We start from the raw sequence: 24,672 nt of genomic DNA, 5'->3' as shown, positions 1-24,672 counted from the left end.
TTCCTACCCCGACCCTGTATATTGGTGCTGCTCTTATATAGGGTAGGTGGGACTTTCCCCCCTTCATATTATCAGTTTGGCTAATGAGAATGCCCCTGAAAATGGGAGGGGTGCTGTTCCTTGCTCATTTTCTCGTGTTCGTTTATTTATCGATCTGTCAGCTGCCCTTCAGTTTAGTTAAACGCCCAGGGTGGTTCACTAGGCAAATAAAAACTAGTACCTATTGAGTAAGCACAGCTAGGTCATGTGGTATACTAAAGACGGCTTTGACATGAAGTCCAAACAACACTCACCTTTTTACAAATTAAATGGTGCCACCACTCCTGGGCGGTTGCTTAAGGCAATATAAAACAAAGTGTGGCATTTCCGGGGTGGCGGCAGAGGAAGACTGACTGCTGTGAGTAGCCCTACTGTAAATGTGAGAGAGCTAAGCTACAGAAAGACCCACAGAGAAGGGTCCTTTTAATTTCTGCGGCTGCAAACAGAGGCCATTAAGAGCTAATGCATGTGAAGCTCTTTTACTTCTTGCTTTTGAGGCGGTGCCAAAGCGTCGTTTCTTAATCTACATCTCTGGCATCCTTCACATACTGTGCAGCCCCCTTTCTGAAGCAATATTTGGTTTTGCTTAGCACGGCAGGAATGGTGGAAAGCCATGTGCTGCATAGCAGCATGTTGCCCTTCAGGCAAAAAGCTACTGGCAATTATATGATCTCAGTGCTGAAAGAATCCAGGCGTTTGAAAGCTCCCCGGTACTAAGAGCCACCAGGAAGCAGTTGCTCGGCCCTAATCTGGTATCTGCAACCTGAGTATTTGGGTCCGTCCCATTAAGAACACATTAACAGCGCAGATTCCCGCAAGAGTATGCCAGGCTCCCTTCTCTGAAGCTCTTCCTCCTGAAGGTCTTGCTTCTTGTGGCAATACAAGAAGCTGGTTTCAAATGTAATTTTTCACATTCTCACTTTTCTAAGGGAGTCAGTGACATTCAAGGGTTTCAGTCAGGACTGACAATTTCTGCAATGATGGCTTATTGTTAATAGCCACCCATGCTGTAAGACAGAGATGACCCATGGTCCAGATGCAGCCCCAAAAACCACTTTAATTGGCCTCCATGTCAAACTTTAAACAAAGTACATTTTTTAAAAAGCTTTTGGAATAAAGCTTGGTCAGTAGTAGCCATTGTGGTGCCTTCCGTATGTTGGAGACCACAAACCTCATAATCCCTGGCCGTTAGCCACAGCTGGTCAGGGCTGATAGCCCAAAAAATATCTGGTGATTACCATATTGTTTACTCCTGTACTGGGTAATAACCTAGTATATGCTGGTATAGAGAGAAAGAGAGAGAGATGCAGCAAAGTAAAGTATGGAAATATAGACTGTAAAACCTTTAAAATGTACCATTCCAAGTAAGTTCCAAAATGTCCCCTTAAAAAGTTCCTTTCCAAAGTTTTCCTCTTCCTCCAGCACAGGAAAAGACCACATGTTTGGAAAGTTTAAAAATGGTTTACTTACAAACTCTCCAAAGGTCAGATTCATGTGCTTTTCCATATACCAGTAAAAAAAAAAATTGCACAGGCAGTAAAACTTAGCAAAGTTATGTTGGCAAATTGTGTTTTGGAAGTTGGTGTTAACTATGGATAGCAAAAAACAGGAAGCAGAGGAGAAAAATCCTATGCATGGGAGGGATGCATACAAAACCATAGTTCAGGAGTGTTTATCATTGACCAACATTCTACGGGCTGCAGGACAGCAGTGTGTGTAACTACCTACATTCTGTTACATGTGAACCACTTTGAGGGTTTCCCCCCCTCTTTTTTACAATCACGTGGTATATACATTTTATGAAATATAAAATAAATATGCACACATAAACAGGCACCCACTCACCGAGGTAATCCATGCAAGCCAACTAAGGGAAAGGGGTATACTCCCCTTGCTGGTCATCACATAATACGGGCTTCCTCAAACTCGGCCCTACAGATGTTTTGAGACTACAGTTCCCATCATCCCTGATCACTGGCCCTGCTAGCTAGGTATAATGGGAGTTGTAGGCCAAAAACACCTGGCGGGCCAAGTCTGAGGAAGCCTGATATCATATGTCTGTCTGTTGAGGTTCTTTTGCCATTGACTCTAAATTTGGTGGGGTCTGGGGCAGGGGCTGATCTGGCTCCAATGCCTTGGGTTTAACCACCTCTGCCATAGCGGCACTCCAAATTGCCAAACCACAGTTTTGCATTATACATAGAGCCATAGTTGTCACTGTCACAGCTCTGAAATGCATATACAGTTTCTGTTGCTTGCGCAGTCTTTCAAAAGCGAAGCAAAAGCCACGCATCTATATTTAACTCACATTATAGTAAATGCGGTTTCCATGCTAACCTGATTTCAATTTTCTTTCCTGATGAGCTTTTTAAAGCAAATGTGTCAGCCTCTTGCACAGAGTATTGGGAAGGATAAAGAGGATTGAAAAAAAACACTCAACAGAAAAAGTAACATGCGGTAGAATACTTTATAATATAAATGATTGATTTACATAAAGTTCTTAATCACATTTTCTGTATGTGTGTGTGACACGGTGGTGGTATTCTTATCACTGTAAAATGCCCCCCTATGGTTGAAAACCTCCCTCTCACATGTATGGATCATGTGCATTCTTCCCAAAACAATTCCACCTCTTAATCAAGTCCACTGATGCTCACAGAAGCACATACCTGATCTTGTTCATCCACATAAGGAGCCATTTTCATATTGTGATGTGGAAGCCAGCCACAGGGCTTAGCTGGTAGCCAAACCACCAATGAACCAGGCCAGTGAGGGGTTTTCAACACTGGAAGACTTGAATTACATTGTCTAGAAATTTGATGCAAATGTTGAAACAAAGAATATTCCGCTGTAGTTGTACATCTAGATTTTTGGACTACAGTTTTCTTCTAATCCCATGGTTTGCACATAGTACTAAACCAAATGAGCAAACATTTGGGCGCATGGTGTAAAAATTGTGCCTGCTTCACTTGTCCTCCAACCTGTTGCTGACATTGTACCCAGGGCTAAACCTGTATACAACTCCAAGTCCATGGTTTGTTGCGCTCCAAGCAACCCATGAGCTGTAGCAAAACATTTGTTCATGGTTTACATTTTGTAGTTTTCTTGGAGGAGACAAACCAAGAGCCCAAGTTTGCATGTAATGATAAATCAAACCATGGTTTAGCTATGGGTAGTGCAGTGGCAGCGGGAACGGGGGAGGAGCAAAACAGCTGTGATTCTGGCTCTCTGTCCACTTGTCCACTCACACCTAACCATGGTATTTCTCAATGTTACCTGCAAGCAAGACTAGTGTTGTAATGTTGCCTCAAGGCTTTATTTAATGACCTGCTTCATATGATTGTTGTGAGGTAATTTACTGAGTCAATTTTGGAGATAACATTACCTTCAGTCTTGCAAAGCTGGAAAACTATAAATCTAAATAATTACTCCACATCTTCCAACAACAGCCAATACTTGAACTGTTTTCTATTTTTGTGCGGGAAGGAACTGAAGGGATGAAACAAATATCTGCAACCCCCCCCCCCCAAAAAAAAATGGGTTTGAGTGTGGAGTAAGTAAGCCCTAAGTTAATTCCTGTTAATGGTTAAGGGCAGAAAAATGTTTTGCCTTGTTATTGTCCATCTTTTGTGGAACTTTTGAATCCTGCTTTTATTGCAGAGCTCATGGCACTGGCCAAAGATTTATAGTGATGAAACACAGAATTGAAGACATTTGCTTATGTAACAATGCAGTAAAAAGCACAAAAGCAACTGTAAAACTTCACACCAGAAAACTTGGCAAATAAGTCCTGAGACCTGAAGAACTGAGCAAGCTTTAATTTGGGACAATGGATGGAATTCAGTTTCTTGTTATGACACTTATTCCATCAGTGCAAGCATTTCCTCCCCCCACGTGCTGTTTTGGGGGTTCTCTTGACTCTCCAAAGCAGATCTGGAGGACATACAGGGAGAGGAGTGGGGCGAAAGCACCACTGAGTTAGAGGAAGTCTTTGCACTGGCATAAATTCGTGACCCAAATCTGGTCCAGGTGACTCAACAGCTCCAGAACCTATTGGCTGAATTAAGGCCTGGAACTTCTTGCCAAGGCAGTTCTTATTTCAGAAAAGCTAGAATGACCAAGCTTGGGCCAAACGACCCCAGATTTTGCAGCACTATCGCTAAACACATCATGAAATAAGCATTACATAAGCTGCTACAGTTTTCCGTCACAAAGTCCATGGGGGCAGACTGCCAAGATATTGTCATTTTGGATGGCACTCTGCACATAATCAGGTTCATGAAAACGAAAATGGATTTATAGCCAGATATCAACAGGGCCAGATGGTTGCACTTAGATCTTTATGGTGCTTCCTGCTACATTATCTGTCTCAGATAATGGCTTAAGACTTGGCTAAACATGATTTACACTTCTGGATTTGCTCCTACAGTAACCTCACACACAGCCGTTGAACATTTCAGGTGCTTTCTACCCTGCTGCAATCCCACAGGGAATGCATGAAGATGACGCAACCACATGGGTAGGGCTCCTCCCACAGGTTTTTCTCTATTGCCTCACTATTGCTTCCCAGAAAGGTGCTGATCATGCATCTCTGTGTGTGGTGGTGGGGCAACTACATTATCTGCCTTGGGCAAAGGCAGCACTCAATTGTACAGGATTGCACCATAGAAAAAGTAGGTATCACACGACGGCAGCTCCTTTCTCAGTCATCTGCACTGAATTCCAGCTCCAATTGACACACATTAATGCTGATGACATACCAAACTTAGTGCAGGTTGAATTTTTTGCCCCAAGTTGCTGCCAAACTATCTTTTTGAACATTCTTTCATTTTGAGTGGAGCTAGGAAGGGGAATGTTGGTGTTATTAATGGAATGGCAGTTCAAATATGGGCAGAGAGCTGGAGTCCTGGGCAAGAAAAGAAGGAAATTTTTATGTTTTGCTTAGCATCTTACAAAATGGAGGAATTAACTATAAACCAACTGAGATTGGTAAAAATGTTCTCTCCTTCTAGATGGAGAGAATTGTGGTAAATTCTCTATTACAACATCTCCCTATTACAATTTTTCTTCCGCTGCTTTTATCTCAAATCCTGCCCACAATTTCATTTGACTATAGTATTTTTCTTTTAATAGTCCACAAAAGGCCTCTATTCTTCTATAAAAAGTTCATCGTTTTGATCTCTTAATTTTGCTGTCAGCTTTGCCATTTCTGCACAGCTCATTGCTTTCAAAAGCCACACTTCCTTTGTTGGAACTTGCTCTTCTTTCCATTTCTGTGCATATAATGTTCTAGCTGCTGTTGTCACATACATCCATAGGTTGGCCATCTTCTTTGGAAGCTCTGTCCCTATTATGCCTATAAGGAAATATCTTGGTCAGGGAATGGGCAGAGGAGGAATGGTGGGCAGAGGAGGAATGGTGGAGACCGCCTCCCCATCCTGACCCTACCAGGGAGGAGGAAGAGGAAGACAGTATAGATTTACAACAGGGGTTTGAGGGCAGTCACAGCTCAGAGGCAGATGAGAGGGAAAATTGGGAAATCATGGGAGAGCCAGAGCAACACCTGGCTGACACGTTGTCACTTGAAAGCTTTCCTGACCCTCCACCTCCTAGAACCCGGTGAGCCTTAAAAGTAGGAGAGCAAAGAGCTCAAAGACAGAGGGCATGTAGCAGCACCCGTAGAAGTGACAAATGAGGAAGTGGGAGAGACGGGGGTGGAGATTAACGTGGGACAACGACATTATCCAAGAAGCTGGGTTCTATAGCCTCTCTGTAAAGTTTGGGATAAAAAGGACTGTAATAAACTTTTCCTTGTCTTATTCTTTCCTGGGCCACTGACAGCACCCTGACAGTTTTTTGGGAAGACGGGTGCATTACTTTCTGAGGGGAGCAGCATATGCCAGGGGTGGGCAAGGCCACAGGCAAATGTGGGGGGAGCAGCAGATACAAATTTATATGGTAGGCTAATTTCATGCATGCTCCATCCAGACAAGCAAGATAAAACTATCAGAGTCCAAGGGTGCTTTTCAGGCAGGCAAAAGCACCCAGCTGAATGTATGAAGCAGGGCTGGGAAAGGGTGTGAAAGTCACAAAGGCCACAAGGAGAGGCGTGGAGAGTCAGTGGAGGGTCACATCTGGTCTGTGAGCATGGGGTTCCTCATACCTCCTTTGAAGCACCACAATATTTCTTTTCTGACTCTGCTGGAACTGACTACAGCACAGCTAGTGGGAGACAGACTTTGCATTGTTATTGTCATCACCACCACTGTTTTAGTTTAGGATTCATTCAGCCCCTCATTCAACTTCCTGTGGCCCTTACGAGCTATGTCATCATCAGTATGCTGATGACAACAATCAGCCTTACTTCCCATTGGTCCTAGATAAAGCTCTCTCTCATTATTTCTGCAGTCTGGCAGAAATAGACCCCTGGATGCAAACCAGTTGGCTCCAACTCTGCTCCAGCAAGATTCAGGGAGATGGTGGCTGGAATAAAGAAGCACTCTAAGGAGCTGGGAATCAACAGATGTGGCTTGCCATCCTTCAGTGCTGCTGGCTGCTATCTTGGAAGCATGCTGGCTGCAGCCTGACTGCCCGTTAATGACCACAATGAGAAACACTTTTCAGCATGTTTAAGAGAGCTGAGTGCTTTCCTGGAAGCGGCAAAAGTTCCTGCCTGTTTTTTATGTCCAGTGGAGTCCAAAATAGACGTCAGCAAAACATTTTAAGATAAAAAGAACTGGGTAGCATACCGCCACTTAGAGATAGCAGAATATAGCTCTCTACCTCCTAAGACATCTCAGCAAGCAATCCCCGACATCAACAAAATGAAAACAAATGCCAAATTCAGAAATCTGGCTTCAAGGACCCCCAGTGTGGAGATCATCAAAATTAGCACATGGCAACTCTGGGCGCCTACCAGGGTCCCAGTGACCTGTTACTTCTCTCTATCTTGTCTGGTGTTCCAAGCAGCAATAGACTGATGCATCTAGCCACTCTTGATTTCCTATAATGCCCCTGACTTAGTATCATTCTGGGGCATTCTGGGAAATTCCAAGGGACTTTACAATGGGTAAAGTTCACTGAACACTGTTGCCATGTAGCACTGCTTCACTTCACTTGAGTTAAAGGACAATGGGAAGTAGCTAAAGTCAACGGAACTCTGCCCCTTCGCTAAACCTGGCTCAGGTTGACATCCCTTAAATATTGACTCACCAGGGACTTGCCACTTGTTTACAGTTTACATTTACATTCCCATGGGTGAGGTCCCATTTGCATCTCCTCTTGGATTGTCAGGAAAGTCACATTCTTGTAGGGCGTGAGAACTATGTGAAGAAAGAAACATTTGTCTTTGGACTAGGCAACCTACACATCACACACTGTTTGCAATGGAGAGTGTTCACCCAACACAAAACCATAGCTAGTCTGCCAAGAAGCACAGCACTACCTGAAGCTTGTATGCAGGCATTTTTACATGTCACTGGAGGGGAATTATGCTACTCCCTTGGCAAAATAGAAAGAAAAATAGATAGTTTCCACCCCCTTCCCTGCAAATGACTGCCAAACAAATGGAGTCAGGAAATTCAAAAGATGGTAACACCACACCACTGACTTTGGCCTTACTAGATGTGACAGGGAAGAGAAACGGAGGAGACACAGGATTCTCTGGGGGCACACGGCACCTATAACCCTAACGTATACCATAATTATATTACAGAGATTTTACTTTTTGCTCATTGCGAAAACCAATGGTTTGCTGCTTACAAAAAGATATGGCAAGCACTAAAAGGGCTAGTTATTTTGACAAGATTTTGTGAGCTTCTGTTGGCATGCCCACTCCCTTCCACCCCCCCCCCCCAAAACAGCACAAGTAGTATATTTGACAATGAAAAAATGTGATACATTTGGCAAAAGTGTGTGTGTGTAGGGGGCTCCGTCTGGTTCAAAAGAAGCTGTCTCGGGTGTCCCATGTGCACTTTCTGCACATCTGTGTAAATATACTCAAGGACAGCAAGCACAGACATCTGTTTTCCTGCATATACACGCACTAAGAACCCCTGAGTGTCAGTTTGTGGATATGCAAAAGAATGGATAGACATGAGTCTAATAACTGTATATGAGATCCAGACAGAGGCTGTACCTAGTGTCAGTCCTACTCAAAGTAGATGCATTAAAAATCAACACGTCTGACTTAGGTCCATTTAACTGCTGTTTTAATTGCTGTGTTGTTTTAATGGGATTGTTTTATTGCCTATTTTAAACATAGTCATTTATGTGCTAAAGTTTTAATGTGATTGTTTTATTGTGTATTTTCACTGTGGGGTATTTTTAATTATTTTGTATTTTAACAGGGTTGTACAATCAGTTTTTATGTTTTGTAAACCACTTCAAACTGGTTACACTCTCAGTAGAATTTAGTTGTGTACAAAGAACAGTATCAACATTTTTTCCTAAAACTCTGTGATTTTCTGACATTCAAAATTAAGAAACAAAGGCAGGAATTGGGATTGTGCTTACAGACTGTCCCCCTGACCTTTACACTTTCAGTGAACCATTTGCACAGAACCTGTGATCATACTACCCTGGATATGTATGGGTTCATATACATACAGTCCATATCCTAACCAAAAAAATGTGTCCATGGGAGCTTATGACCCAGCACCTGCCAGTTTCCAAAGCCTGAGAGATGGGACTTTCTTGGAAGAGGTAAGGGAACTGGAAGGAGTTGCCTCTATTCAAGGCAGCTGCTACTTAGGACACTCAACCACTGGACCTCCATGATATATATCTTGCCACAGGCTTCCTCTGTGCACCAGGACACCCCACCACCAGTTATCATCTTCTGGATCCCAAGAACAAATATGATGAAACACTTGGATAGAAGCCACGATAGAAAGTACAGTGTTTGTATGACACATTTCACTACCTTTGGTCCCAAGGATGAGACCTGATTTATGTACCTCTGGGATCAGAGCCTCTAATAATTTATTAGAAAGGGTATGGCTGCAAAGTTTAATACAGCAACCCACAGTTGCTGCCTGGCTGGTGCAGCACCCAATCTATCCAGTTCTTGGTCTGTGCTTTAGTTACCTTTGTGGGCAGCACTACTGACGTTTCAGCAATGGTGTTGGGGACCCTGGCCTCAAAGCTAGCCTTCTCTCCTAGTTGGACAGCTCCTTTATGTCACATATAAGCCCATGACTTCAGGCCTACTACCTTGTGTTTTGACAGGAATGGGGCAATGGTGTACATGTGCCGGCTCTGTGCAAAAACAGCCTTTGCAGGCACGGGAAGTGAGATAGGTGGGATCAATGGGCTTGATCCTGAGCTCAGGTTCCACATGTTTCTACCTTAATCAACGCCTGAAGTAGGCAGTAATGTGTCCGGAAAAGTTTTCTGTGTGGAAAACTCAGTGCTTTCTGTGTTTAGGTAAAAAGACGGGCTTAAAAAAACCTTTCTCATAAATAGCATTTGAAGCAGACAATGCTCATCAGAGCACAGTTTGCACAGCAAAGGTTGGGAGCCCTTTTCCATTCAAGGGCTACATTTCCTTGGAGATAACTGTCAAGAGGCAACATGGCTGGAGCCAAAGGGAAAAAATGAACAGGTCATGCATGTGATTCCTACCTTTTTACAGGAGGCTGTATTCCAGCCATTGGGGGGGGGGGGGAGAGATCAGAGGTTGATACATGCATACCTCCACCCAAGCAAACATTATCACAGTTGATAAGCAGACAAAAGCAAGAGAGCACCAAGCAGAGCCAGTAAAGGGGTAGCCTGGGAGAAGGGGCATGGCCAGGGCAAAATCCTGAGGAGGAGTGGTAGAAGCCGCCTGACCAAGATCCCCTCAGGGCAAGCACAGAGGGAGAGGAATTGGATCCTGGCCCCTGGTGGTGGGAAACCGGCCACACCCCAGAGGAGGGGAAGAGATGTGAAGTGCTGGAGGCAGGGAGCTTGAGAGATAGTGAAGAGGCAGAAACAGGCAGGTGCCCTAACACAGAGCAGGGACAGGAATTAGACTAGGCAGTTCTACCACAGAGCCACTCTCATAGCTTCTCTGCTGACAGCTTGCAAGCCCCCCCCCCCCCACTCCTAGAACGAGGCGTTTATTGCATGATGCTGAGCAGAGAGCCAGGCAGACACAGAGAGGGTCATCTGGAGCTCACCGTAGACAGAGGGAGGGGCCTGACACAGAGGGCTAAGGAGTGAAGGGGGAGCTACAAGCCAGTCCAGATAACTGCTTCATTAAGACAGAAGCAACCTTTAGAAGTCTCATTGTGTTCTTGTTCTGCTTTGCTTAATAAAGAAACTAACTGTAAGTTAGCCAAGTGTTTCACTCTCTTTCTCTGATCTGTGAGCGACCTTTTCTCCTTGCCAGCTCCCTGGCATAAGGTGTTCTGGAAGCGAGGTTATTAGACTCCTTCTAATATTACCTTCAGCAGTTTGGGGCTTTCTGAGGTCACACAAGGAGTCTGCATCAAGGTGTTACTTACCTCTGAGTAAGTGTCACTCTAACCCCTGGGAGAGGAGATGCTGCCATGGGAAGAAATTGCAATGTTGGACTTCTTGCATGGTCCTCCTTGGGTTTTCCATGTTGGTGAGCAGTAGGAGAACGAACCATGCTGCAGTGGTGTGATATCATTAAGGTAAGTTTGAATGGAACTTCCAGAGTCAGGAAGAATTCCCATGCTGAGAGCATATACAATGGAAGTATGCCGACGAAGCACTAGACAGAGGAATGTATTCTAAGTTAGGATACAACCAGACCTTGTACTTTACAACCTTGTACTTTACAAAAAGATGGCGAAATGTGTGACGTTGCACATTTTAGATGGCGAAATGTGTGCTTAGATGTATTATTACAATCAAGCAGTATATAAAATTTGTTAAACAAGATAAAGATACAATCTACAACAGAAAGATGGCTTCCAAAGTGGCATGCATGTCAGCCAGTCAAATGGCCAAGTGACAGTCAATCTGGAACCACCATTAATATTGTGTGAACTTTAACACATTAACACTAACACACACAAATACACGCTCATTATTTCTAACTACTCAGGCCATGGCACACTAATTAATGGGATTAGTAATACAGATAGTCATTTAATTAAAGACTATCTCCACCTTGCTAGTCTGCCAGATGGAATGTGTTGGCATTTTCTCTTCATTATGTATATACCACATATTAGTATTAACTTGATGCTGCAACTATGACACACATTCAGTCTCTCAGAACGCAAGACACATGTTCCCATTTTTATACTTAATCAGTGTTGTTGGAATATGTTTGTGTTATCACCTGAGCCTGACAGAAAAAAGGACACCGTTCCCAGTTTTGGCTTCAAAACATTGTTTTAAATACGTAGAAATGTCACAAAGCAGCTATCTATCCTTTTCTATTGCCTTTTCTTCAAGAGGGGAAAGTTGCATGGTTTCCACCCTATTATTTACTGTTTTCTCCCCCTCCTGCCCAATTATTGGTAGAGCCGGAATCAGCTGTAGAACAAGAATGGACTGTGAATTCCTCTTGCATAGTTCTAAGGCTGCTCTATGCCTTGGGTATCATTCCATTGGCTTTAGGACCAGCCATGCATGCCTCTGCACACCTTCAAAAATGTGTCTAAAAGAACAGAACAGAAATGATAGACATCCAGGATGGCTGTCAGGGACTGGGCAGAAGAGGAATGGTGGAGACCGCCCCCCAACCTGACGCTTCTAGAGAAGAAGAAGACAGTTCAGAATTACAACAGGGGTTTGAGAGAGGTCACAGCTCAGAGGCAGATGAGGGGGAAAGCTGGGAAATAATAGGAGAGGAGGAAGAGGAAGAACCAGGAGGGCAACAGCTGATGGACACAGTGACTTTAGAAAGCATTCCAGACCCTCCCCTCTCCCAGCGAGCCTTGAAAGTAGTAGAGCAAAGAGCTCAGAAGCAAAGGGCCCTCAGTGCCACCCACAGGGGAGAAGTGAGAGAAAAGGGGGTGGAGAGTCACTCAGGGCAACACCATTATTCCAAGAGGCTGCATTCCCAAGCCTCTCTCTGTGAATATTGAATAAAAAGCAGATGGTAAAGACTTTTCCTTGTCTTATCCGTTCCTGTTGTGGGGGTTGGTTCCTCTTCTGCCTGACAGTGAAAATCATGAGGTTTCTAAGAAGCTATGGTGAGCTGTTCTCTTGTACAGCCACCTGCAATTGAGCTTCAGATACCACTGCAGTGCAGCAGCTGTCCCTATTTTTCACCTCAGTAGAACAGAAAAGAGGTGGACTGTGATGGACAAATGGTCCAGCTCTGGTCTACCTTGCTCTGATCCAGCAACATACTACTTCTCTTTTAATGCAAGAGTGCCTTTGCAGGATCCTTCAGCTCATATTCATGATGCCTTGCCTATTATGAAATCCCAAGTGTGCAGTCTTGGTTTGTAAATCTAAACATGTTGGTAGATCATAGCACACCTAGGATTTTTTGGCAGGGGATGTATGTTTTTTTCTAAAGGTACATGAAGCAACAGAATACCTAAGCAACAGAATACCTAATGCCTAAGACTGAAGGATGACTCATGCTGGAAGAATGCATAAGAGTCAGGGATGTCTGGCATTGGAATGCATGGTGCTTGAGCATTTTTGCTTCCAAACTGCAAGAGAAGCTGCCTATACCTGGATTCAGATTTCTTGTGCAGCCATGAAATTTACTTTGGTTGCCTCAAGTGAGAACTCTCTCTCTCTATCAGCCAAACCCACTTCACAGCAAAGCAGGTACATGGATTAGGCACCTCAGTCAAACAAATGTAATACAGATGACGAGAACAGTTCCGGAGGTTGCATATATTGCTCTAAAAATATATAAATCTCAAAGTAATATCAAATGCTGGTGCCAAGAAGCAGAAATCTGTGAGGTACGGCTGAAATTCACTACCACAATGCACCAACTTGGGTGGATTTAAAAGAGGATTAGACAAATTCATAGAGGATACTAATGACTACTAGTCATGATGTACTGCAGCAGCAGTTCATTGTGCACTGAGGCTCTGCCCTCTGCAGGCCACTAAAGGTCTGCAATCAAAACATCTATTGGAAACTGCTCAGTGCATTCTGCATTTCAAGATTTCACCAGGCATTGCCCATACCATCTTAAAAGGGCCTGAAAAGTGTCGTCCCTTAAAATGTTTCATAAGGTATCGAGGGCTGTTAAATACTAGGTTTTGTCCTTGCACAGTGAACCTGTGAATGGTAAAAACAACAACAACCTCCCTATGTTACTGCAGCTTGATCAAATCTTATCGTAATTATTCCTAAATATGTTTGAGCTGATACGGAGCACTTTTGAGCCTCAAGTGGAGGACATGTAGACAGGCAAAAGAGCATTGATGGCTTTTCAGCACTGGTCAGACTGTTTTGTTCTCCCAGGCCTTTAACGTCACTTTAATATTTTTGACATCTTTAATATCTTCTAAATATTTACCGTAGCTTAATATTTTGGTCTCTGCTTTTATGGAGGTTGGGATATGTTTGCTCCCTTTGGTTATTTTACAGAGCAAGCCAAATGCCTGGTCCACTGTGAAGGGCAATTTGGATGCGGTCTGGAGGGGTTCCTCTGCCCTGCCCGGCTGTAGCCAGCAAGGAATGTCACGGCTGTGACCAATGCCCAGCCGGAAAGCAAAGTAATTTCCCAAGACTTGGGCCCTAATTGGCCCATTTGAACCCAGCTTATGGGCCGGGAGGTAATGCCCCTATGGTTGTGATGGTTGAGTGGAATTCCCCATTGGCCGCCAACCATGTGGGTCCGGCTGACCGGGAAGGAGGCGGAGAGCAAGGGTCTGCAGCCGGTGCCCACCGGGGAAGTGGTGAGTGTTTAGTTCATAGTCCTCCAGCTGAAAGCATATTGTTTCAAACAATGCATGGTTAAGCTTAATCACAATTTGTCAGGTTGAGACGAAATGCAAGCTGCAGCGAATTGAAAATGAAAGTGAAAGCTTCCAAACTGCTTCTCTCAACTGCACTGCTGTGTGAGCCAAGGCTGGCACTGGCTCCTTTTCTTCATGATAAATGATAAGAAGGATTTGTTTAAAACAAACAAACATCAATAAAACAATCTATTTCTGCATCACTTCTGAAAACAACCTAAAGCTTGTTCCTACATACTGTATAAAGCAGATGCTATATCTACCTATAAAGGCTTCCAAGCTGTTAAACTGACATAATAATGCTTATGGGCTTCCATTCTTCTTCCCATTATTCTACCGCACTTTAGAAATACTATTTATCCCAATTATTTTTTTCTTTAAAGGTCCTCTTAGTCAGCAACACTGAGTAAGCTCATGGTGCCCAGGGCACTTGGGGGGGGGGAGGCACATACACCGGGGTGTGTGTGCACAGGGTGAAGGAGCCCATTGCAGCACCTCAGCTCCCGCCGCTGACATCGATGGAGTGACACCGCCCCGCACCGGAGCAAAGCAGGGCTCCACTGCACCTTCTGCCTGCCCATACAGGGGGAACTCGGCCAGCTGGCACAGCAGGTGTGAACCAGGTGCTCCCACAACAGTGTCCCCAGTGCAGCCTAGCCAGATGCTCCTCTCTATGAGCCTTGGTTTCCCATTACACCTGCCTGGGGGTGCCAGCTTTGTGTCCCCTCAAAAGTCCACACCCAGGGCCGGGGGCCCCTCTGACACTCCCCCACTACGCCCCTTCTCTTAGTACACTTCTTTAATAAATAATTTTCAAGAAAATCACATCTTCTGAGGTTTACATTTAGCATGGACTTTTAGCATGGCGAACCAGAGCAGTGCACGGAAACGCTGTTTACCTTCCCGCTGGAGCGGTACCTATTTATCTACTTGCACTTTGATGTGCTTTTGAACTGCTAGGTTAGCAGGAGCAGGGACCGAGCAACGGGAGCTCACACTGTCGTGGGGATTCGAACCGCCAACCTTCTGATCGGCAAGCCCTAGGCTCTGTGGTTTAGACCACAACGCCACCCGCGTCCCTGAAGGATGAGTAGCAAATCCAATATAATAATAATAATAATAATAATAATAATAATAATAATAATAATAATAATAATGGCCAACTACCAAACTAAATAACTATGAATATATCTACACTCATCCATTCTATTCTTGTGTATGTTTTTCTTTGCATTTCTTCTCCTCTGTCAACTGCTTTGACCCCAGAAATGGTATTATTTATTCATTATTATATTTATATCCAGGAGCAACTCACCTAGTGGGGCGGAGCCACAGCAGTACCCTGTGGGCAGCCCAACTGTGCATTTGCACAGCCCCAACCTCACTGCTGTTACCTTGCTTCTCCCAGGAGGTGGCAGTGATGCTGCTGCTGGGAAGCTCACTGTGGCTCTGACTGACAGGAGAGCTACTCCCAAACCCAGGTTCATGGTTTGTCTCCTCCAGACAAACCATGATCTATAAACCAGAGAACTAACTTTGCTTTGTCCAGAGTTGCACAAGCCCCTGAGTCAAACCATGCCTTAGCTCACTGCAGCAAAAGCAGCAGGACTAGGGGAGGAACTCAGTGGTGACAATATTTTCTTTGGGGACCTGCATGTTCTCTCTGAACCATAATTTGACTTAGTGTTATCTGCAAACCATTTCATAGCCTATTACAAGCTGCATAGGTGAAATATTAAATTGAAAGGTTGGGAATAAATACTACAAACAATAGATATCGTCCAGATATCATCTGCCCCACCCCACAAAGTAAATAACAGCTTAAGGGGTCAATTTAAAATAGAGGGGAACTTTTTTTTGCTTGGTTTTTTTAAACAACAACAACAACATTGCAATGCAGAAAAAAGGGAGGCTTCAAAACAAATTATTTGCAAAAGCACTCCAGTTTTCTATTATTACGCCTAAGGCATTCTGAATGTAAGAACTCTTCTGTTAGAGGCGATACGCAATTCTCGATTCCTGAATTTTGTTTTAGGGAACCAGACAACCTTTAGGGAACCAGACATCCTGACAGGATGGCAGAGAGATTATTTGTCACTGAAGGAGCATTCATTCTCATTTGTTGTTAGGGAGGTGAGATGGCATTATGTCAAAGCAATTATTACCCCCACACTTGCCAGTGCATTTTCCTGTCACTTTCCTTACACAAAATGTGTGTGGGTATGTTTTGGGGAGGAGAGGGAAGTTTTGTGGCACGAGAGGGCCAAACCAACCTTAATTGCGCAACCTGAATTTGCCAGCATGTGATTGAATCCCACCTGAAAATAGCAACCATCTTAATTGCCACAAGCTGTTTGCTTCCCCTGCCATCATCTGCAGATAGCATGAGAGCAGTGGACATTACCGGTAGTTGCCTGTGTGCCCTGCTGGTTTAGGGGAGCACAGCTTAAAAATAACAACCCAGAATTTTCCAGCATGCTTGAGATCTCCTATGTCTGTAGGGATTCCCTCCTGCTCTGTCTTTTCCCCAGTTTGTTGCCCTACACCAGGGGTCGGCAACCTAAGGTCCGCGAGCCACAAGCAGCCCACGGGGTCATTTAACCTGCCCCTGAGCCGCCCCCAAACCGAGCTACCAAGCTACTCCGCAAGTCCCCATGTGCTGTGCTAAACCGGCACAGCGCAGTGTGGGGACTTGCTTCCGCGGTGCCAGAAATCGCATCTGCGCAGACTCTGGAAATCACATGCACGCACGAGATCTGGCCCGCGGAGGGATCTCCGCTGGAGTGAACTGGCCCATGTGAGGTAAACCTTGCCGACCCCTGCCCTACACTTCCATAGGTATGTCTACCACTTCACTAACAGCAGCAACGAGGAAACAGCAGTAAAAGCTTATGCAGATCTGGAAAATCAATTTCCAGACATCAAGATGCTGCCCAAGTGATAAGTGATCATATCAGGAGACTTCAGTTTAAGATGAAATCAGCCAGACCAAAGAACGTGTCAGAGCAGTAGGTCTTTTTTTATTAATACAAAGAGGACAAAGCTCATTGGAATTCATGTATCTACATAAGATATCTTACTGCAATGTGGAAAAGGGAAGATGATAGGACACGCAATTGTCTCTGCTAATACTGATTTAATGAAAAAGAGGGATTAGCAAGCTCACTGAAGCCTGGGCAGCATTCTAGAAATTTAGTATTATACAGCAATTGATACGAACAAAGCAAAAAGCATTCTAACCCTGAAACGCTAATGACATTTGCATGTTTACTTATCGCTGTAAGCACGAGAGATTTAAAAAAAGTTTGCTTATAGTGTATAGTGGTGATAATAAAAGTTTATATGTGTAGGTCATATTTGATGCACACTACACTGAAACCTAGTTATCACAAAAACTTAACCTAGATCTGTCTAAAACTTAACATAGAATTCTTAGTGTAGAACTGCCCTTGAACACTACAGTATTAGGAGACATTTTGAGAAGGTAGTTTGCTAGGAATACTTTACACCTGTGTTTCGGTATCTGCATTACTTCCCTGGTGTCTGAACAGAACTTTGCTTTAACAGGACAAACAGCAGCTGAGGAGAGAATTAACTCTCCTCCCCCAAACAATAGCCCCAATCTAGATTAGAGTTCCCATTGACTGCTTTTTATGCAAGTTTAAAGAGACAAAAAGATCAAATCACCAATGTCCGACCTTTCAGGTAGTTTCGGCAGTTTCAGCCCTTTGTTTACTGCACAGAAGAACCTAAAAATGGAAATCTGGAATTGTGATTTCTGCTACAAAGCAAGATAGTACTGAAAAGCAGCCAATGGGTTTGGCGTAGGAAGCCATTTTGGAAGACACCAGACTTTGCTAGTCCTTCACACTGTTAATTGGGAATGATTCAATATCATTGTGGAAAAGAGAATGGTTGGCACTATTTCTCCGCAAAGTAATGAGGCAAAGGTCAGCATAGTAACGCACCAAGTTCTATTTTGTCACAAAACAAGGTATCTTCTATTCTAAACCATTTCATTGACATTAAATAATTCTGACAAAAACAGCTGTGAGTCTTGTGTTTCTCATTTCACCCCACACCCAACATATTTAGAGTGAGCCAGCAGGCTTCGCTGTAAAGAAATTAAAAGTGGACTGTACTAATTCAATTCAATTACAGTCAAGCAAATGTTATGGTGGGGGGGTGGACAGTCATGTGAATGGGGGGGCTGCTTAGACTTTTAAAGCTCTACAGGACAAAACACAACTAAGATGACACCACATATCTAGACACCGGACATTTGAGTTTGTGAAAAAGAAACATTCTGGACTTAAAGGGGTGCAACCCTACAAGAGGAAATAATGTACAATATGCTTTTGAACATCCATTTTCATGATTGCAACCCTCAGCACTGAACTTCAAACCACTTTTAATCTCTTGAGCATAAAAAGTAAACTTGACCGTTCAGCTAACAGAACTGCAGACAGGGAGATAAAATCCACAGAAATTTGGCACACGCAATCATGAAAATTGCACCCAAAGGTGTGCTGCTGCTGTTTGGGTTTTTTAAAAAACAATTCAAGAGACTAATCCAGAGTTGCTGATTTGTGAATAGTCTAATCTGCTCAAGAAAAGACTATGAATATAGCATAGTTTTTTGCAGCTTTTATCCCAGAATATATTAGTTCTACCCCAAGACAGCTGTTATCTGTCCCCTACTAGGTCAATGCCATCGGAAACAGAAAAGCTATAGTAGTTAGCCATAGTAAACTCTTTTCCCTCTTCAAATTATAGGTAACTGCAGCTTTCTGGAAGTAATCAAAGCTGTTATATTTCAAGGAATAAGGCATACTGCATCTACAAGATTGAAGACTCCCCAGAAATGCACAATACTCAAAGCATTATACTAGGGAAAGCTTCATGATAGTATAATAATTTAATACCTGAGGTTCTGAAAGCTTTCACACTACAAGTGACGATTCTTGACTGTATGAGCTGCCTTCCAGTGACTTGTATGTTCGTTTCAGTTGGTTTATGAGATAAGGTTACCAGACGTCCCCGTTTCCCAGGGACAGTCCCCAGGTTTATAAATCAGTTCCCTGACAAAATCCATCTATTTAGTAGGCAGTTGAAAAGTGTCCCCGGATTCACTGAAAAAAATCTGGTAACCTTATTATGAGAAGAGAAAAAAAATGCAAGCCCTTCATTTCGAACTCATAAAACCTATGGTATGTTGTCCACTGTTGTTCATCTTGTGCATGCATTTAATTACGTTTTTATCCTGCCCTTCTCCAAGGAGCTCAGGGCAGTGTACATTGTTCTCCTTCACAACCATCATGGGAAACAGGCCACAACAACCCTGTGAGATGGGATAGGCTAAGAGATGGCAACTGGCCCAAGGTCACCTAGTGAATTCATGGCTGAGTAAGGATTTGTACCTGGCACAACCAAGTTGTACTTTGACAGTAATCATTACAGCTATAGCGTGTCTCAAGGCGACTCAAAATGCAATTTTAAAGTCCATTTTAAAAATGGAACTAATAAAACCAGTGCAAAAGTAAAAACAAAACAGAGCAAGACACATACAGTTTGCACAAACACAAGCATACATGTGAATCTACAGCTGAAATGTACTTAAGAAAATATATTTAATACAGTGGTGCTCCGCAAGACGAATGCCTCGCAAGACAGAAAACTCGCTAGACGAAAGAGTTTTCCGTTTTGGAGGTGCTTTGCAAAACGAATTTCCTATGGGCTTGCTTCACAAGACGACAATGTCTTGCGAGTTCCTGCTGGGTTTTTTCCCCTTTCCCCCCCTTTTTCTAAGCCGCTAAGCCGCTTATCAGCTGATCCGATCAGCAGATAAGCCGCTAAAAGCCACTAAAAGCCGCTAATAGCGCTAATCCGTCAATGGGCTTGCTTCGCAAGACAAAAAAACCGCTAGACGAAGAGAATCACAGAACGGATTCTTTTCGTCTTGCGAGGCACCACTGTACTTTAAATTATTCTCCCGAAGTTGTTGTACAGGCTGCATTCCCCCCCCAAAAAAAAATTCTGGCTTGTATAAGCCTAAGTGTGGCCTAAAGTAAAGGTAGAGAAACTGTAATGTAAGATGAGGACTCAGGAACCATGCAGAACTTTGATATACTTCGGTTGTTTTTGTAAAAGCATCACCCATCATTCTTGACAGGCGGCACTAGTTGCCTAGTGAGTTATTCATCGTGTGAGGTAGCACATGTTTTTAGATAATAAAAATATGGGTGTCCATGTCAGGGGAAAACATCTATCAGTTGGGGGCTGAGATGGGACAAATTTCAAAATGGCAGTTATTAACTATGCTGAAGTGACAAACAATAGAGAAACAGGAAGGAAATATAGTGCTGATGAAAAGAATGTGCGTCATTGGAGATCAAAGAAGAAAAAAATCAGAATCCCATCTCCATGCAAAAAGCATTTCGAGGGCTTAAATGTGGTCGACGTTATGAGGTTGATGAGTGTGTACTTTCCATTGTAAAAGAACAAAGAGAAAATGGAATGCCAATCAGCTGCAAAGCATTTGAATTGGTGCCGGGATATTTGTGCAAAGAAGTGGCTTCTTACTTAAATGTGGGACATCATTTGCTCAGTGGTTGTCTTCCAGTTTCAGTGAGATGTTTGTCCAATACCAACGGCATGTCCTTGGCCTGAGGAGAAAACGCAACCATTATCTTAGCCAAATTAGAAATGCTGACAAAATGCCATGTTCTCTGATATGCCAAGCAGCATGATCATGAAAAAGAAAGGAGTGGAATCTGTCCATGAAGAATGGGCGAGTGGGGGGGGCGGCAATGCACCTTATAGCAGTGTTAGCTGTAATAGTTGCATGCCACCCCAATCTCCGAGGGGTGTGATATTCCAGGGGTTACACAGGATTTGTGTTTCCTTTGGAATGAGAGAGACTGTGGACAGAGACTTTGGACAGGAGAAGCTGTGGTGTCTTCACAGCATAAATACCCCAAGAGGGATTTGCTTCCGCCATAGTCACAGCCATGAATCCCAACACAAATCAAGCATAGCTCTGTCCAGCCTCCAGCCTGTCAGCTTCTAGTTCACATAACTCAACTGTCTGCTCTACCTTTGTCTTTCTACCTACCAGTGAGTTGAGGGAGGAGGGCCCACCCATTTGATATCTGGCACAGAGCCACTTCCTTTGTTACCTTAGTGGCCCATACATTACTTCACCAGGAAGCTAGCCTGCCTGTTCCAGGAACTGAATCCATGCTGGATCCAGGAATTAAGCAGGGCCCAGGCATGCAGCCTACTCCCCCGCCAACTCATCGCAATATGTTATACTGAGAGGAAAAATACTTCCAAAAGAAACACTCCCCACCAGAACAGTTGTGGGATGCCCAAAAATAGGGTGGATAGCGACTATTCTGTAAAAAGTGGGGGGGGGGGCAATGCTAGTGGTAGATGCATTTAGATGGCATCTTCCCCCCCAAAGTTAAGAAGATGGATAATCAAAATCAGATTTAGTAGTTGTTCCATGTGGAACGGCATCACAGCTACAAGCCCTTGATGCGGTTGTGAATAAGCTCTCCAAAGGAAGGGCTCTGATTTGTTTTTGTCAGGAAATAATGCCGTCTCACCGAGCATAAAAATTAAAAAAACCATTGGTGGATTTGCTATGCCACTGGATTTTAACTGCATGGGAAAGAATACCTCCTGAATCTGTGGCTTCAAAAAGTGATGCCTTTTAATTGCAGCGGATAGTAGTGAAGGCGACATATTGTGTGGAAATTGGGAAGACAGTGACAACTAAAGTGACAAAGATGAAGAGAGCTGTAATAATTAAGAATCTCTATTTGACATGAAAAAGTTTAACAGGAAATATTTTTTTAAATATTTTAAATTATTTCTCAGTGCACACTTATATCTATTTTTTTCTTTCTTTCAAAGAGCTCTCATATTTGGACCAATTAGGCTATGCATAATTTAGTAATAATTGTCAGGAATTACAGTGTAAGGCAAAAACTACCTATGAGAGGAACGAATATATGCTACCCGTGAAGCATATTGCTGAGATCATATTTGTTCTACTTGCTTTGTTTTTCTGCATGGTTAGTCAGCTTTTTTTGCAGAGTTGCCTCAGAAGACTAATCTGCTTTTATATTCGATGTATTAAGCCTGGTTTGTGCACATGATGAATTACTCATAAAATATTTACATATATTCACGCTTCGGTGGATGTTCTAGTTAACTTGCATTTGGACAACATACAAATCGAGGGAACAAATCAGGCGTAAGTCCTCTATATGCTGTCATATCTAAGGAAGGCTTTATGCAGATGTTCGCAATGTGCACGTGGTCCAGAACTGTGATCAAACTGGTCCACCTAATCAGTCCATGATCTCACTTGATGATCACATGTTTTCATAGGAGCCTGCAATGAAATCAGTTGTGAAGAGTGAAGAGTTTTGGTGGGAACTCACAGCACAACCCTAACCATGTTTACTCAGAAGTTAAGTCCCACTAAATGCAATGGGGCTTCCTCCCAGTCCACATAAATGAGTTTAGCATTACAGCCTATGTGCAAACAATTTAATCTGCATCCAACTCACAGAGCCGGCATTGGTTACACATGATCTACAAAACCAAAGTATACCAATGGTGTGGATCTACCTGATCTGGGCTCTGAACATGCTGGCACCCATGTAAACATAATATATAATGTACAAAATTGGGCAGGAACACAGGAAAGGGGAGGATCCTGCTCTCTCATCAGTCACAATGTCTTTATAGGGATAAAGTAGATCTTGCACTCAGTGGCGTAGCGTGGGGGGTGCAGGGGGGGCCGGCCGCACCGGGCGCAACATCTGGGGGTTAGGGTTAGGGGGCGCAAATCCACGGGTTAGGGGGCGCAAATCCACGGGTTAGGGGGCGCAAATTACTTGCCTTGCCCCGGGTGCTGACAACCCACGCTACGCCACTGCTTGCACTGATATCTTCACTCAGTAAAATCTGTTGAGAAGCTTGTCCTAAATTACAAATTATGCATATGATCCAATCGATATTAAATCACCTGAAAGACTTAAGACTGCATACCAACATGCAACTTGAATATTTAGCCATGTTCAAATATATAAAAGGATGTCACATAGAAGAGGGAGAAACGTTGTTTTCTGCTGCTCCAGAGAAGCGGACACGGAGCAATGGATCCAAACTACAAGAAAGAAGATTCCACCTAAACATTAGGAAGAACTTCCTGACAGTAAGAGCTGTTTGACAGTGGAATTTGCTGCCAAGGAGTGTGGTGGAGTCTCCTTCTTTGGAGGTCTTTAAGCAGAGGCTTGACAACCATATGTCAGGAGTGCTCTGATGGTGTTTCCTGCTTGGCAGGGGGTTCGACTCGATGGCCCTTGTGGTCTCTTCCAACTCTATGATTCTATGATTTATTTATAAGTGCTCTTGAACTCAATAGATTTATCTCCAAGAAAACATACACTGGAAGAATGATGCTCCATGCAACAATCCCCATTCCACACATAAATGTGCACTGAAAGAGTGGCGGCGCGGGGGGGGGGAGGGGAAGAGTCATATACAGTACAAAAGAGTCAAGAAAACTTCTAAAACAGCAACTAATCTGCACACTTTTACTTAGATTAGGCAATCCATTTAAAAAAAAAACCTGTTAGGAGTGCTAGGTGCTAGCTTTCCCCCCATTTTCTTCCTCTTTCCATGGAAAGAAGAACAGCATTCATCAAAGAAAAAGTTTGTGTATAATTTATGTTCCTTAACTTCTCTGTACAGGCCGCAGATTGTGGTTGTAGGGAAATGACGGTAAACCCTGAGAGCAGGGCCTGTCGCAGGCTGCAAAGGCCTCTGAATTGCTGTGGTTTGGGGTTTTAAATACTGTATAGACATCACTTTGCAAGTGTCATACCTGCACGCTATGCAGACAACATCTGTACACACAGAGGATGTGTCCTCTGCGGCTAGTGTGCATTAAGTTTCCTTCCTGCCTCCCCCTTTCAACACCCACCATACTCCTCGCAAAAATATAAAATCATTCAAGTTTCTTGTCATATCACAGGTACAGTTACTTATCTTGCACTCTACATATGCCCAGAGGCTTCCTTCCCTTGTACCATGCAGGCGATGTCATGATGACGTTATTGCTTTTCTTTTGCCAAGGAACTCCCAAGTATGTTCAGAGGCTGCCTATTCTGGTGTGATGCATGGCTAATTACTGATTGCACCGTCTGTTTTATTGCATTCATTGTACTCGATGCTGAGAATCCCTGTGTGCTGGCAACAGGCAGGCAGGGAACAACACAAAAGTTTAATTTATGGAATCCAGAGAGTTGTTTTGTTTTTTAAAGGCACTTCAAGGTTTCAGAACATCTATGTTATACCAATTAATTCCACTGCAGTCATGATGGTTTCTGTAAAGGCAATGCACCAAACTCATGTACCGTACCTCTGATCTAAACACTGCCACCTTAGCAGATCAGATGGTTCTTGGTGGGAAAAGCTTATAGCAATTATAACAGTAAGTTGGATCCAAGCTTTGGGATTTCAATAAACTGGAGGGGTTACTTTTAAAATCATAATAAATGCTACAGTGGAAGCCAGCCCCTTTCCCAACTGTGTTCGTGTAGAGACAGAAAGAGTTAACGGTGAGGCTATTTTGTTTAAAAGAGCACAAACATTTAATGGAGGCTGTTTCTGCAAAAACATTAGTGATTCCTATGCAACTCTCAAAAAACAGAAA

The 24,672-nt window shown here is 43.4% G+C and overlaps 1 long non-coding RNA gene across 3 annotated transcripts; it reads right to left on the bottom strand.

The window, feature by feature from the left end:
• Positions 1–1,878: 1,878 nt before the first annotated feature.
• Positions 1,879–23,012, bottom strand: LOC308577016. 3 transcript variants are annotated; one of them, XR_014003336.1, is made up of 5 exons: positions 22,126–22,715; positions 20,520–20,602; positions 10,530–10,762; positions 7,252–7,361; positions 1,879–5,395 (listed from the first exon to the last, which is right to left on the bottom strand). It is a non-coding gene; the product is annotated as an uncharacterized lncRNA (long non-coding RNA). The 3 variants fall into 3 exon arrangements; XR_014003337.1 differs by having other exon boundaries at positions 10,530–10,658; XR_014003335.1 differs by lacking the exons at positions 1,879–5,395; positions 7,252–7,361; positions 10,530–10,762 and adding an exon at positions 22,981–23,012 and having other exon boundaries at positions 19,919–20,602; positions 22,126–22,341.
• Between the last annotated feature and the right edge of the window lie 1,660 nt (positions 23,013–24,672).

The sequence above is a fragment of the Podarcis bocagei genome, assembly GCF_964188305.1.
Source record: "Podarcis bocagei genome assembly, chromosome: 17".
NCBI classification, from domain to species: Eukaryota; Metazoa; Chordata; class Lepidosauria; order Squamata; family Lacertidae; genus Podarcis; species Podarcis bocagei.
Note: the sequence above shows the minus strand (reverse complement) of the source record. Positions and strands in the feature narration are given on the sequence as shown.